Source organism: Convolutriloba macropyga, chromosome 11, assembly GCF_964194025.1.
Source record: "Convolutriloba macropyga chromosome 11, txConMacr16.3, whole genome shotgun sequence".
Taxonomy (NCBI): Eukaryota; Metazoa; Xenacoelomorpha; order Acoela; family Convolutidae; genus Convolutriloba; species Convolutriloba macropyga.
In genome coordinates, this window is record NC_134478.1 from 53893175 (window position 1) to 53908245 (window position 15071).

A 15071-nucleotide genomic window follows, 5' to 3' on the forward strand; every position below is an offset into this window, starting at 1 on the left:
TTCGATAATCAATTGATCCCGCTTGCAATCGAGATTGATTGGATTGTTGAGGATCAGCACGTGACGGAAGATAGGACGCACACATCAAAGAAGAATGTGCAGGACATCGTCTCTGTGTTGAGTGCAACTGGTCTAGCAATCCACAATTTCTCTGGTGGCTTCGAGCGGTTTGTGCGCAGTTATTGAATGTTATATAGGTCTTTCTCACTCAATGAGAGGGGAGATAAGATCTGCTGTTGTTGTGTTATCTTTACCTGATGTAGTGGGGAGGGTAACACAATTATACAGTGAAAATTAGGAAAAATTGATTGCAACTGTTTTCATCCAATGAGCGGAGGAAACTATTGCTGATAGTTTGTATCCATAGTTGCCACGTGTTTTGCTTGCAGCTACATTCATCAGTGCATGCCGTGCTTCATTCGGGACAATTCAAGCTTTCGTCCTAGCTGCTACAACGTTCCAAAAGAGACAAGGGTTGCGTTGTGTCAGCGTTTCGGAGTGCAGTTCTGGCGCTGTACCGTCCTGGAGGAACGAGCGGTGTTGATACCGGGCGTTCCCGAATGGAGGAATCTGAGGCTGCATAACGTGGAGGGCAATGGGGAATGTATTATTTCTTCCTTGTTCTTCCACTTAACTGGTTTTGTTTCCGGTAAAGAACATTCGTTAGAATGGTTTTAATTTAGGGTTACTCAGTGTGAAAATGTTCTCTTTGCTAGATTGCTCTCGTTCTGATCGTGACTGTGATGTTATTCGTCAATCCATTGGGAGAGAGATGAAGACTGAAATGTTCAAATCTCTCTGCCGGGATACTATCGACCAAAACGTCAATGAGTTCATGGTTGGCTATGAGATGCAGTACCGGGGACGTGGTTGCTCTCAGCAGTGGGTAACTGAAATACTGTGCAAGTTAAATTTTTCTCCGGATCATCAAATTCTCTAATGTCGTTGCTTTTAGTTTATTGGGATTGCTTATGCCACTGTCGTAGATGTACTGGTATACTGGCAATACGCACAAGGAGGTGCCTGGGTGAAATATCCCCATAAGCGAAATTCCACGAATGGCGCAGCCTTCGTTTTTCATAACGTATACCAAGAAATGGGGAACCGGTGTGCGCATCATTGTGAGCCGTTTCGGGAGCTGCCGACTGGCAGGTACTAGCTGCCTATTGCATTGGGCAAAGGCTCAGGTTTTGTTTTACTTTGCTTTTTTTCCTCAATTTGTTTTTCTGCTTTACAGTGAGGACAGATCGTTTGCTGCTTCCAGTTGTATATCTGCTGTTGAGCGATGAAACCCAGCAAAACGAGCCGCAAAACCAGTCACCTTCAAGGAGAAGAAGCAGAAAAAACATTAAATTGAACAGTAAGTAAAGTTATGTAAAGTAATTTGTTGTATTTATTGTTGTTGCTACTTTGTGTCTTGTGATATTGTGCGTTAACGCAATGTTTTCTGCTCTGAAGGAAGCAACGTACTGGCACTTGATAATGTGACCAGTATTGAACTTGTTGGGGAGGGGATAGCGTTATTCTAGTGGCAGTAGCTGCTTCGTATGTAATTCAGTCTGAGATCAACAATTTTATTTTTGCAACTATTTCCTGATTTTTTTTTTGTTTTTTGGTGTCTTTTTAGAGTGTTTGGACACTTTGAATCTTACTTAGGACTACTGGCAGTGATATAATATGGAGCAGCATTGATTGTTGTACTATTTGCATTGTTCTAGCGTGGTTAAATTTTTTTTGAAATGTTGGTTTTTTCGACATTTTCGTAGTTCTCTCGTGCGCTAGGGTAACGTTTTCGTATTGTTTTTGAGTAGGGATGAGAAACCACTGCTTTTTTGGTTCTAAGGCAATTCCTACTGCTTCTTACTACAGCAGAGCTAATAGAAGTAGGTTATATGGGTTTTTGTTGCTTTATGGCACTTTATGTTGGAGAGATTATGTTTCCGTCGCGATTTTTACTCATTTTTCCGCCGTTTTGAGTGCATTCTTCAGTTTATTTGCTTGCTTTTCATTGCTAGATTTTTACAATTGGTTGCTAATGACCTTCCGACGGAGGCAGAGTAGTTCTTGAGGGCCAATTACCGTTTTGGACTTGTAGGTGTTCCGGAAAATGGCTGTTTTTTGGTGTTCAGCACTTAGGCGGATAATTTAGTGACGGTTGGGCAACTTTGGAAAAAAACTTTCAATTTTCTCAATTTTTTCCCTAGACCTCAAGATCCGGCTGTTTTGGTACCCCTATGGTGAATCTGGGACTGTACTAGCAGTATTTTTGTCTCCAGCCACTTTTTCCGAAGGCTAGTTGAGGTCGTTATAGACTTTTTGTTAAATTTTTCGATTTGGCGTCCCGAAGAGAATGTTCAAGCGTGGGAATTGGAATTTGAATGTTCCCCAAGACACGTTTAGTTAGTTTGTGCCCTGCAAAGGCGCCTAGGATGTCAATTTTTTGATCTTTTGACATTTTTTCTGGATTTTTGGTAGGATTTTGATTCGGTTTTTCGGTATTGTCACTAGTTTTCGGGTTTTTTAACAATTTTTTGATCTTCGGGGTTGCTTTTACTGCTTTCTACTGTTAGAACGGATGCAGTAGAGTCGTTGTCGGTTATAAAGTCTATTAACGTAAAAGTTGTAGATTTTTTTCTTAGATTGTCCAGGATGCTGTTCTTTTGTTGTCGTATTGTTTTAAAGATTCTATCGGTTTTTTCTGATTTCAAGTGTTTGTGCTTGCTTCAATTGTGCTGTTGGCCGTGGCGTAAATAAATCTTTACCGTCTAAGCATGGGCGTTGCGTCATGATGTATAGGGTTGTTATAGAACTCCGTTTGACTACGGATGCGGGACGAAGTCCGACGGGGTGGCAAAGGAGGTGTATCGGGATTTCCAATGATACCCTTTGTTTGAGGTCTGTTTTGAGTAACTAGGCTTGCCGGGGGGCACACCAAAGGTGGCCTAGCATAAAAAGGGGGCAAACATTGGGGATTGGTGGAGAGTTGGATGTGTATAAGTGAAAGGTTGGCCAGGACTATGTTGGTGACTATTTCTTGAACCGAGTTGTTCTGGAACTCTGATTACTTCCGGTTGTCTAAATGGTGGTCTAATTGGTCCCTGGTTTTCAACTATGATCATTTTTGAAATCTCTGTTTGTATTGGTGATATATTCGGTGACGCAGTCATGGTCCTTTGTGTTAATTGGGGAGTTGATGCAGTTGGTGGAGTGAATAAATGACTGTCGTCCAAGATTTAGTTAGTTTCGATTGGTGTTTTGGGCCTTGATATTGTTGGGCTACTTAGTGACGTTGAAATTCATAGAGAGGTTCTTCTACTTGGGTTGTTAAAAGATGTGTTAGGAGTTAATATGGGGGGTTTTCATTAGTCGGTTGTGCGGATGGCAATTGCTCAGCTTCTCTCCGCCGTTGAAATGGAAGTTGGAAGGTAACTGTAGGCGTCTGGTCAGCATGAGGCATTCGCGAAAAAGGAAAAAGCCAAGACGGTCAATTTCTTGATCTATGAGAACGGGTTCTTTAGCATCTTTCTCAATTGATGGATCACAGCTGAAGTTTTTTGGATCAATTATTTCAAGGTCGCTTATTTGATGCTGTGGTTTGATCGGACGTAATCAAATGCGGTGTGCAATTTGTGTATGATTTGTTCCCACTTTGCAGATCAGATAGTTAGAATTGGTCAGAGCTCTCTCAACTCGATATAATAACTGAAATTTGCATTGTAATCCCTTCATTTTTTCTGATTGTGTTTTTAAAAGTGGGTGTAGAACTAAGCAGTAACTTTTAGGTCGTAGTGGTTGTGCCCTTGCTTTCCTAGCAAAGTATTCAGGATACTTGTGATACGACGAAAGTAAGTTTTCGTGCTGTTTTTGAAATACATGTTGCATTTTGTTGTGTAGTTCTATGTTAAAGTCGTTTTTTGGTTGTTTGTTTTGTAAGTTCTGTGTGTTGAATCGAAGCTCTAGGGCACCAAATGGCTCTCTTCCGTGAAAAATGAAAGATGGTGTGCATCCTATTGAAGCATGGTACCTAGTATTGTGAGCGTAACCCGCAGGTGTTGCCAACAGCGGCCACTGTCGTGAATTAAGGTTTTCGTAAATTCGAAGATACTTTTTCAAAGGTCCGTGAGCTCTTTCTAACAGTCAAATTGTTTGTGCGTGCTTAACAGAAGGATTCTGAATTTTGATTTCCAGCATTTGTGCAAGCTCTTTAATTAGGTTACTTGTAAAGACAGAACGTTTGTCACAGAGTATTCAGAGTATTCTTCGTGTAATGTAGGAATGTTGAAGGAATAAATCAGTTAAGTTTCTGGCTACAGTGCTGGCGTCGGGGTGCTTTTTTGTGATTGCAAAAGGGTACTTAGAGAACACATCCATTGCCGACAAGATGTATTTGTACCCTTCGCACTAAGGCAGTTTTCCTACTATGTCAATTTGCATCAAGTCCTCAGGAAAGAATTGTAGCGCCGAAACAGGTTGAAGAGGGGGTCTCTGTGATGTAAGTTTGGCAACTTTGGCTTGGTGACAAGTTGTGCAATTACTGATGTAGTCGCGAATGCTCTCTTGATATCCGGGAAAATAGAATTCTTTACGTAATTCTACAAGAGTGTTTGAGATTCCTTGATGGCCTTTTTGTATTGAATTATGGAGGTGATATATTAGCTCAGTCCTCAAGTGCGTTGGTACACATAATTGTAAGTGTGAGATGTTGCCAATGTGATTAAAGAATTGTCGATAAAGAACGTTATTGCTAACAGTTAACCTTTTAATTTGCTTACGGTATTTTTGTAAGTCGAAATTGAGGTATTTCGATGTTGGTGTGCGTTTTCTTCGCAACAATGTTAGTGTCTCTGTGATATCTTTGTCTTTTCGTTGTTCCTCCTGCATATTGAGCATTGAGTACTTCTCCGAAAGATCTGGCGAGTCCAGTGGGTTGCTCAGATATAGTGCGTTGAGAGTTCGTTTTTCTTTTGTTGTAAATTTAATTGCTTCTGTAAGGATGTTCTCCTCTGTGAGAAGATGGGCTAGCGTTATTTTAAAGACTTCTGATTTTAATGGTTCTTCTATGCACTGTTTTTCCTCATTGTGTTCCGAGTTAGCAATTGTCAATGAGGAGAGTGTGTTATCTGGTTCTTTGTGTGTGATTTCTATTTCGACATCATGAATGGGCAGTCGGTCCTTCAACTGCAATTTGAATTTAGAGTCGGGATTGACATACATTCGTGAAAGAAAATCTGCCGCTGCATTTGGTCGTCCTGGTATATGGCCTAAGATGAGGTTAAAACTCATAAAATATTCCGCTTTCGACCATAAGCTAGGGGAAGGGTCTTTGACTGAAAAAACCTTGTTAGGCTTTTGTTATCTGTTAACTGGATTTTTTGTTGCTCCCCAGATGTTTGCCTCAAATGTTTATAGTGCATACACTGTTGCCAGAAATTCCTTGCAGTACATTGATATCTTCAACTGATTTGGCGTGAAAAGTCTTGATCCGAAAGACACGGGAGCATAGTTTTTTATTTTCTTTCCGGCTTTGTTCTCACCATAGTCTTCAATAAGTAGCACATATCCTGCAGCATAATGACTTGCTTCAGCCAGAAATTTGTACTGTAGATCTTTTTGAATTATCCTGAGAGTACGTTCACAAGCCTTTTTGAGCGAAAAGGTTATTTCCTCTAATGCTTTTTCATGCTCGTGTGTTATGATAATTGCGTTGTCATTCCGGAGCAATGAATAAAATGAGCGAAGCTGATTTGTTAAGTTCGGTATGTAACTCTTAAAGAATTGTACAAATCCGATCAGTCGGCGGATTTGCTTAAGGGTTTTCGGCATCTTCAGCTTTTTCAAAAAGTTGTTTACTTTTTCTTTGTTGGAAGTAGAGCCTTGCTGGTTTATTGTGTGGCCCAAGAAGTCGATGGTTTTTACGCCAAATTGGCATTTTTCCATTGATAATCGTAATCCTGCATTGCGGACGCATTTAAATACCTCTCTCAAGTTTTTTATCAGCTCTTCTCCGCTGTTGGCGCCTGCTCCGATGTCGTCAAAGAATGAATAACCTTTATCCGTTGCAATGCATCTTTCCAAATGGTGTCGAATGCAGGAACTGAAAATTGTTGGTGAACGGCTTAGGCCTTGTGCTAGGCGTTTAAATGCCCAGGTTCGTGAGCCAAAATTAAATGCAAGAAGTTGTACATTTAATTCATCAGCCATTCCAATAGAAAAATAGGCTTGACTACAATCAAGTTTTGCAAAAATACTCTTATTTGCTAGGTGCTGTCCAGCATCTGTCATTGTAGCGACTGGGAAACTGTTGTTACTATAATCGTGTTGTAGGAGGAAGTTGATTTTTCGCAAGTCGATTAAAATTCTTAACTTTCCGTTTGGTTTTCTCTTTGCAAATATTGGGCTGAAGTATTTTGAGTAGGGCAGCATTGTAACAATGTCGAAGTTTTACATGAGGGCTAGCTCTACAAGTAAATCTTCCCGCAAATGAACTGGTTTCTGTGGATTGGGAGCATAGATTGGCATATTTTTTTCAGGAGTTAATTTTGCCTTGAAGCTTGTGTTCAGTCCGACGTCAAATCGATTTCTGGCAAAGATGTCGTGGAATTCTACGAGGAGGTCTTCCATCTTGCGTTTTTCGTTTTCGCTGAAGATACTTTGGCTCCAATTGAATTTTGTTAAAAATTCTAGTCGTTCTTGTTCGGAACGTTTTGGGTCCATTTCTTGTTTCAGTTTAAAGTCACAGAGCGAATTGTAAATTCGGCGCTCGATTTTGTTTAATCGTGATGGGTCTTTACATGTCTCAGGAGTTGGAAACCAAAGTTTCTCCGGGTGTTAGGGCTTACTTGCGTTGGTTTTGTTTTTACATTCAATCAAGTTGTGTAAATTGTTCTGTAGCTCTTCTGACTGAAAAAGAGCTGGTTCAAGTGGAACTAGGTATTCCGCTTGTTCAGGAGTGAGTAATTTAAACGTTGCTACTATTGTTTTTGCAGGTATGGTTAATCATATAAGGTTGTACCTTGATTGCTGCAATTGTTGTTAGTCCATTTTCATCAATACGACTAAGTGACGATGTAATACACAGCCCTGTCTTTTCTTCAAACTTGATTGAAGGCTCAACAACTCCAGTTTTGTTTCTCATTTCTGGTTGATCAGTTAAGTCGCATTGTATCATCTCTTGGCAGTCTGATGGAATTGTAAGTTTCTTCGCTGTGTACAGAGCAAGGGGTTTTTTTGGTGTTCTGCAATGATGCTTTTCGCCTGCTTTGTTCTGGATCATATTTAAGTGTAGACTTAGATCTTGCGTCATCAGAGTTCTGTGTTTTGTATCGATGAGAATGTTATTTTTCTCAAAAAATGGTAGTCCTTTTAATGTGTTTGTCAGGTTAGGGGCTACGAGAAACGGTTCGACGTATTCAATATTTGATAGGGTAAATTTTATGACCACTGTGCTCAATATTTTCACGGGCGGTTTATTTGCAACTGAGACAAACTTCTGCTGTTCCTGTTTGATCGATATGATGTTTTTAGGGCTTAATTGTTTTATTTTTTGTAAAGTTTTGAAACTCATTGCGCTATGGAAAGCTCCAGTATCGAGACAAGCATCGTATGTGTAATTTTGTGTTATAAACGGGACATAGAAAAGAAGTGGTTTTTTTTGTCGAAACGGCAATCACTTTGTTTTTTCTGTCTTCACAGACGTTATGTAGAAAAAGAGTTTCCTTTTTATTTGTATTTTGTTGTTTAATAGGAATTAAATGACGTGGCTTTAGTAGTTTTTTTGGTACGTCTGGTTGCTCAAGGCTCCATGACTACTCATCATTTGAGACTGCTGATTGCACCCTGGCGGGACAAAATAGTCACTAAAATTTTCCACACTGTTTGGAATATACTCGACCGTGTTGAAACTGTCTTGTTTATTCTGTTGGTTTTGGTTACTAATGGTATTGTATGGGAACTGTGGTCTGAGATGAGGCTTTATATGCCAACATTTGGAGATCGAGTGTCCAGTCTTGTTGCAACCCTTGCATACTGGTTTATTGCAGTAAAACTGTCCTTGATTTGCAAAATGAATTTGACCGATTAGTGCTGGTGCAGGTGCGCGGTTCTGATTGCGATTTAGGAAATTTTGGTTGAAATTTTGTTGTTTCCATTATTGGGAAAGTTTTGTTTCTGAAAATTTTCGTTTTTGCTTCGTCCTTGCAGATCTGATGTACTGCTTCTTGTTGCTTTGTCCATTTCGTCTATTTGTTTTTTCATTTCTTCCAATTTCTGAAGAATTTCTGATGTATCTCTCTCTGATTCGCTAAGTGCTGGCGGCGCAACTTGGTTGAACGCTGTGACAACATCATTTTCTGGCAGGAGATTTTCGAGCATCAGTCGTTTTGTATACTTTTCACAGAGATCTTGAACTGTTGTTGTTTCTGGTTCTTGAAGTAATTTACGTCGGTGCTTCTGTGGTAGGCCTTTTATGAAGGCATCTCTTACTCGTCTTGTTCGTTCGACATTTCGTTATTCTTGCTGTACATGTTGTTCGCGGTTAGCTTCGATGTCAGGGAAAACATATAGAGCTAAGCGTTGTAATTCAGTTAAGAAATCGGCTGGTTGTTCAGTTCCTTGCTGAAATTTACGGGCATGGAATTGAATCTTGTACAATTGAGTATGATTTGCCGGGTTATATCTCTGGTAGAGCCTTTCAAGTGCCCCTTCAAAGTTTTCTTGTATCTCTTCCGGCAGCTCTTGATAGAAAAGCTAAGCCTCCTCCCGATAAGTTCAAATGCAGGTAGTGATGCTGCATTTCTGCAGGGATGTTACCTATTTCTAGAGATGAAGCTAATCGTTTTGAAAATTTAACAATATCCTCCTCATTGGGGGCTCCAGAAAAATTGGGCAGTGTTATGTTAGTTGGTATTCTAAGGGCATGATTTTGAACAATAACTGGAGGGACTGCCTGATTAGCATCTGCCATGTTATTAGTACTGTTTACTTAGCTCTAATAGATAAAATATCATTAAACCTTGCCTGTGTCTAGTTGTATGAGTCAGAATGTGTCTCCACCTCTGTCTGTGTCTTGCCAATCACTCTCGGGAACAGCTTTTCTGCTGTTTTGAAGAAAGTGAGTTGTTGTTGGTATGGAGAGACCCGTCTTCGTTGAATTCTGTTCTTAATGCTCAGTCTTTTCAATTGTCTGATGACTTCAACGACTGTCACCATGTGATAACCTTTTACGTAGTGCGCCTATTCTGTCTACTTTTAGTAGTTACTTGATGTGTTAATTACCGTTGCTATTATTAGGCATATTCCTTATGGGGATTATATATACTGGCTAACAATTTGAAGTCGTAAAGAAGCAAGTTATTGTTGCGAGCGTTTTGTTAATAAAAGAATAAGTAAGACGTACAATTGGATGCATGGGCCGGCGATCGTGCTTCTTTTATTTCTTCAGACTATAATTGAAGAGATGTTAAGATGGAACAATACCATTTATTCAAAAGAGTATAAGGGATGATTCCCTATACAGTATTTAGCAGTTACAAAGAGAGACTAAGTAATCAAATAATTGTGTCCGTGTTAATCATAGAAAAATGTGTAGTTAAGTTGAAGGCAATATCGAGTAGTATCTTTCTCTAATTCTCTAAGCGTGCCTGTCATCTTCTGTAGTAGTATATCTATATTGAACTAAAGTATAAAAGTTAATCAGTTCCCAGTTTCTCTCTCGGCCAATAGAAATAGTTTTCGTCATTTTTGCGTTATCCTATTTTTATCTGCTTTTCCTTCTTTATTGTGAATAATATATAATAATATGTGTAAGCATATGACAGTAACTTCTAAAGTCAGGCTGAGAGAACATTCAATAAGATATTTGAAATCCGGAAAGCCACAACTTCGTACTTTAAATGGCTAAAGGGCGGAAAAAATTTAAATTTCTGCTTGTACAGTTACTTTCTGTTTTTTTCCAAAATATTACATCTAGTCAGAAACTTTTTATTTTTCTTTTCTCCTTTTATTGTAAAAATTACAATTCAAAGGAATTTCAAAACAAAACTCGGCCTCATGATCTTCAAAAATGTCAGAATGTTTCGTTTTAAAAATTGAAAAAATATCATTGAACCAAAGCGTAAAAAAATAGTACTATATACTGCTTAAAATATTTTATGATGTCAGTATAGTTCCTTTAAATCGTAAGATGTCATTATATTTGAATGTTAAAGTTAAAAATTACAAAGTCATTGATTCTCAAAGCAAGAAAAGGTCGGCTTTTCTAACATATTGTTCATTATCTTCAATTAATTTCTATTTTTTTACATCGGTGTCAGAGTAAATGTAGACAAAACTTCGTAAAATTCTCTGACGCAAATTTATTGGAAGCCTTTTTTATGTTTTTGGACAGAATATACTGAAGATTTTTTGAAGCCAATTATGCGATCAGAATTGAAACTTTTTTGCGGATTTTTCTCAAATTTAAAAGAAAAATGATTTTTTTAAACTATTTTGTTGTGTGAAATTATTCTCCTTAAAAAATCAGAGCGTGAATATTTTCACCACATAATTTTATGAACAAGCTTTAACAACTCAATTTTGACGCGCGTGACTGAACTCGATTTGTTCTTTCTAAACTGTCTGAAAGTTTTCTACGAGAGCAGAGGCGAAATTATAAACAAAGCAATTCAAATATCTGTGAAAAGATACAAACACTCTTTTGTTGTTCAAATTGAAATTTATGGTTCATTAAAGTTACGATGAACAAAGCACGTTTGTTATCAATCTTTACAACTCAAATCTTGACGATTCTGAAAAATGACTTCAACAGGACTCTTAAAATTGAAAGCAAAGCCGCACAAACGCTTAAAAAAGATAGATTCTATGCTAGCGTCAAATTTTTCATAATAAAAGTTTGAACAATTTGTTTTAATTTACTTTTTGTAAATCAAAAAGAATGCTATAAGCGTTTCCATAGGGGGTTATATAGAAGTCGGCGCGAACTCAAACAAAAATAACGCATGCGTAAAAGAATCGATATTTTGGCAAGCTGTCTTTTGTTTTAAAGTGCGAACAATTTGTTCATAAAATAAAACTCATGCTGTTTCAAAACTCGCACATTCGATAAAAAAGTTTGCATGAAAGTGTTACTTTTAGCTTAAAAATGCTACTCGGCCGCATTTTGCTGGTAAAAATGTGCTTGCTCGACCGATCCGACCAAGTTTTCAAACAATTTGTGAATATAACAGACCGCCTTCGAAAACATGTCAAATTTCAACGCATCCATTTCTTAAAGAAAATGCCGATCAATGTTTGAATTCTGACCTCTACTACTCTAAAGTCTAGTTTTTGTGTCACACTGTCTGTTATTGAAACCAGGCTGGTAACAGAATATATCCAATGTATCATACTAGTAGTTAAAAAAATGCTTCTCTTATTTTTAAACCCCAAATCTGAGTCTCTTTTTGAAGACGATTCTAAAGGTAATTGAAAATGAATCAAACCCAACGCAGGATTCGGAGGGTTTTCAGTCTGGCACTTGACTGAAAACCCTCAGAACCCTGAATTGGATTTGAATCTTCGTCGATCTTCTTCTCCGATTTGCGGCAAACAAACAGGGGAAACATTTTTTTAATTGAGGCAAAAACGGTTATAGTAATCTTAGTTTTTACCCTGGTGAAAGTTTGATTTTTTATGAGCTCCTTTTTCTGACAAATTGCACCATGATTATCATTGGTAAGAAAGAGGGCCACTTGACGAAATACCAAGTTTTTATTCAAAAGCTTCAAAAACAGCGATTTGTTATGACAACCAACTTGCCGTTATGAAAAATATCATTAAAAGCTATTACTTAAACCACTAAACATGTCCTTCAATGTTCCGAGTAGTGTGTGTGGCGTCTGAGCAGAAAAAATGAACAGGCAGAGAATTTTGATTTTAACTCGAAATATCACAAATGATAATTCGAATAGTTCTATCTATCACGTCACCCTTGACATTCATTAAAAAATGTTTCTATTTATTTAAACCATCATTACATGGCCAATATCAAATTTCTCGAGTATAAAAATCCGATTTTGGCACTTAATTTTACGACCAATGTCTTAAAATTAGAGTAATAAGGGTGCGTGGAAACCAGTTACAGTACACAAATGTAGTTTAAGTTTGCTTCAAAATTGGATGTATGTGCACTTACTTTCCCCGACCGCCTTTTTAGGACAAGTGCGAAAACTATTGAAAATTTATCGTAACTAATTTTCAACCCTATGTAAGTTCCGCACAACAAGATGGTGTCAATTAGACTGAAGTGAAAGGCAGCCTAATTGGTGATAAACTTCAGAAACTTCCCTGTCGATACTAATTGCGGATTAAGAGTACAATGAGCAATTTCAACATTAGCCGTATGACTGTTAGGTCATACGACTGTTGCGACTGAACAATTAAATCTTTGAATTGGAGTTTCAAATAATTACAAGCAAAAAAAATCGACCGAAAAAATTTCCGACTCATTGCATGATCAAAACCGTGGAAATGATTTACTTTTTTCGCGAATACTATTTGCAAAATGTAAGCGTTTTAAAAAGATATATTTAACTTATTTCCACGTTTGGCGTAATCATTTTTCATCGAGAAAGGAGGTTACAAAAGATTGAAAATGGTGACAAAATTGTGTCACTCTTTTCCATAAAACGGAAAATAAATTGAAATTTGCCGTTTCGGACATTGTCACATTTCGTACCACAACAAAGGGGGCATTGATTTGAAGAAAACAGATTAGTTTTCCTGTTCACAGGCAAGGAAGGGGACAAATAGAGCTTTTGATTATTTGATTTTTCTCGGATCCCTATAAAATTAGAATGTTGAATTTTCGTTCAATTTGCTTTTCGGAGATGCCAAAAATATCAATCAGCCAGGATGCTACTGAAATTTGCAGTGTACTCTGTGATTTTGTCATTAACTCGTTTTATTGTAGGACAGAACAATAATTGATGCTGCCACACTATTAGTCCACTTTTTGGTTAACCAAAGCAGCAGAGTGCAAGTACCAAATGTATGCAAAAACTGAAAATCCAGAAAAAATCAATTATCAAACTATATGGCTATAAAAGTGTATGCCTAATTGAGACACCTGAGTTGAAGTTTTCCGCGATTATGCAGTAACTGCACTGACAGCACCTGGTGACAAATATTTTTTAGCGGAATAATTTTACATAATGACCGATTAGCGTGCTGAAATTTCCGATGAGATTTTGTTCACTTTTTCCGGAATTTTTGAATAAAACTTCGCCAATTTTGCTAAAATTTGTTATTTTTTTAAGAAAATCTAAGTTTCTCAACTGAAAAACATTTGTTTTCCACCAATCTCAGCGCCTTCGATAAAAACTCCGCACTTTCAACGCTGATCTTCCATAGTCTTTACTTTTTTCCATAGTTTTTTCATAGTTTCTACAATTTCCTCGCCTTCAGCACTTTTTATACATATAAGTAACCATTACATATTAATCTCGATCACCGAATTTCCTCAACAAGAGCCTTCTTTTGTTCCACTGCACACACACTGCCCACGGATTAAACATAGTTTTTGCTGTTTTTTTTTAAATCAAACTTGAGATGTAAAACTCACATTCATCCAACATTTAGCCGCAGCAAGTTCGTACAAGGTGCAGCATTTCTTATTTCTTAAAAAAATTTGGAGAGAAGTCAAATCATTTAAGATTTTTGCCCCAGGCATCTATAATAGTTAGTAAGACAGTTTACAGCTCAATGGAACAAAATAGTTTCGATTAAGGAATGCATTTTGGGTAGAGAACTGGAGATCATAGTTCCAACTCAACAATTTGCTCCAAACAACACTATCTGACTTCAATGACATAATGAGAAATTTGATCATTATCATAAACTCCTACCGGATAAAACCATTAAAATCAATAACAAAAGTGTTCTGCTGCTCACTTTGCAGTGAAATTGGGCAAAACAGAACGTAGAGAATGAAACGTCTTGTTTGGAAAAAAAACTGTCATGCTGCATTATTATTAGCGCATTATTTGTGCCTGAAGACTTTCAAAAAAATGTCAATTTTTTAAAAATTTTTTCTCAATTGTTCTTCACACTTCACTGTAAGAAAATAATTAGAAACTAAGTTTAATTAGTCGTTTGGCAAAATTGATCTGCCCTGAAATATCTGTAAAAACTTCTTGCACATGATACTTCTCACCTAAAAAGAAAAAATTCTACAAAAATATTTCATATTTAATCCATTGACAAAGCAATTCATGGTTAATCTTGTTCTGCAACAGTTTTTCGTAAAATAGTAGCATGCCTAGCAGCGCAAGCAAAAAACATTAAACAAAAAAACTGCCTTGTGTTAAATTTGTGGAAATGTTTAAGTTGACAAGAAAGGACAGAGTAGTAAAATCCCTAGGTCAGTTTCTTTTTCCTATTTCTTTCCTGATGGTTGCAAGTTCTCATGGACTTCTTCTTTGGAATCAACCTTTCTAAAATTGATATTGGACATCTTTAGGACTTTCGATGACAATTCGGCTTTTATCTAATTGGCAATCACTTCAGAGTATCTGAATTGCTTTATGCAAAGTTGATCGTTGTCAAATATTGTCGACAAGTTTTCCAAATTGATCATTTATTTAAGTGCAGCTTCATTTAACGCCCAATTTTCTGTACATACGACCTAAAATTTCAAATTATTCGCAATTCAGAAGTCTATGAAACAATGAATGGAAATAAGTTTTTTTTTACAATTAATTAAGCGTTTAAAACGAAGACCTGAACTCATCCTTTTTCTCTGCAACATGATACATTACGTGGCAAATTACCTTGGAATTTTGATAGATTTTGTAAAATTTTTCACGCGCATGTTCTACAATCAGGCTACAAAACTGTGGAAATTTGGCAACTAATATGAATTTAGTTCAAACTTACCTCACCTATGTATATATAAGTATAAGTTTTACAGTGCATGATTTGATCGAGCGTGAAAAACTTCCGCACTCTTTTTCATGCTAAAAGTGACTCAGTTCCACTCGCAAACTTTGTCACATAAGTTCCAATTAGACTGAAATGCGGAGCTGTATAGGTGATCC